We start from the raw sequence: 312 nt of genomic DNA on the forward strand, positions 1-312 counted from the left end.
CTACGGTGAAAAAGAAAATATCCTCAGAGAAAAACTGGAAAGAAGCTTTCTAAGAAACTGCTTTGTGATGTCTGACTTCCACTCATAGTGTTACAGCTGTATTCCGTTGAGTTGTTTGCTAGCCTTATTTCTGTGGAATCTGACAACTGATATTTCGGATCCCTTGGAATACTATAGGGCCAAAGGAAATATCCTCTGAAAGCGAAGAAAGACAAGCTTTCTAAGAAACTTCTTTGTGTTCTGTGAAATCATTTCACAGAGTTATAGCTTTCCCCTCAAGAAGCCTTTCGCTAAGACAGTTCTTGTGGAATT

The 312-nt window shown here is 38.8% G+C and overlaps 1 pseudogene; it reads left to right on the forward strand.

The window, feature by feature from the left end:
- LOC105536624 overlaps positions 1 to 312 on the forward strand; it is an 18860-nt pseudogene that overhangs the window by 9163 nt on the left and 9385 nt on the right.

The sequence above is a fragment of the Mandrillus leucophaeus genome, unplaced genomic scaffold (genome assembly GCF_000951045.1).
Source record: "Mandrillus leucophaeus isolate KB7577 unplaced genomic scaffold, Mleu.le_1.0 Scaffold1614, whole genome shotgun sequence".
NCBI lineage: Eukaryota > Metazoa > Chordata > Mammalia > Primates > Cercopithecidae > Mandrillus > Mandrillus leucophaeus.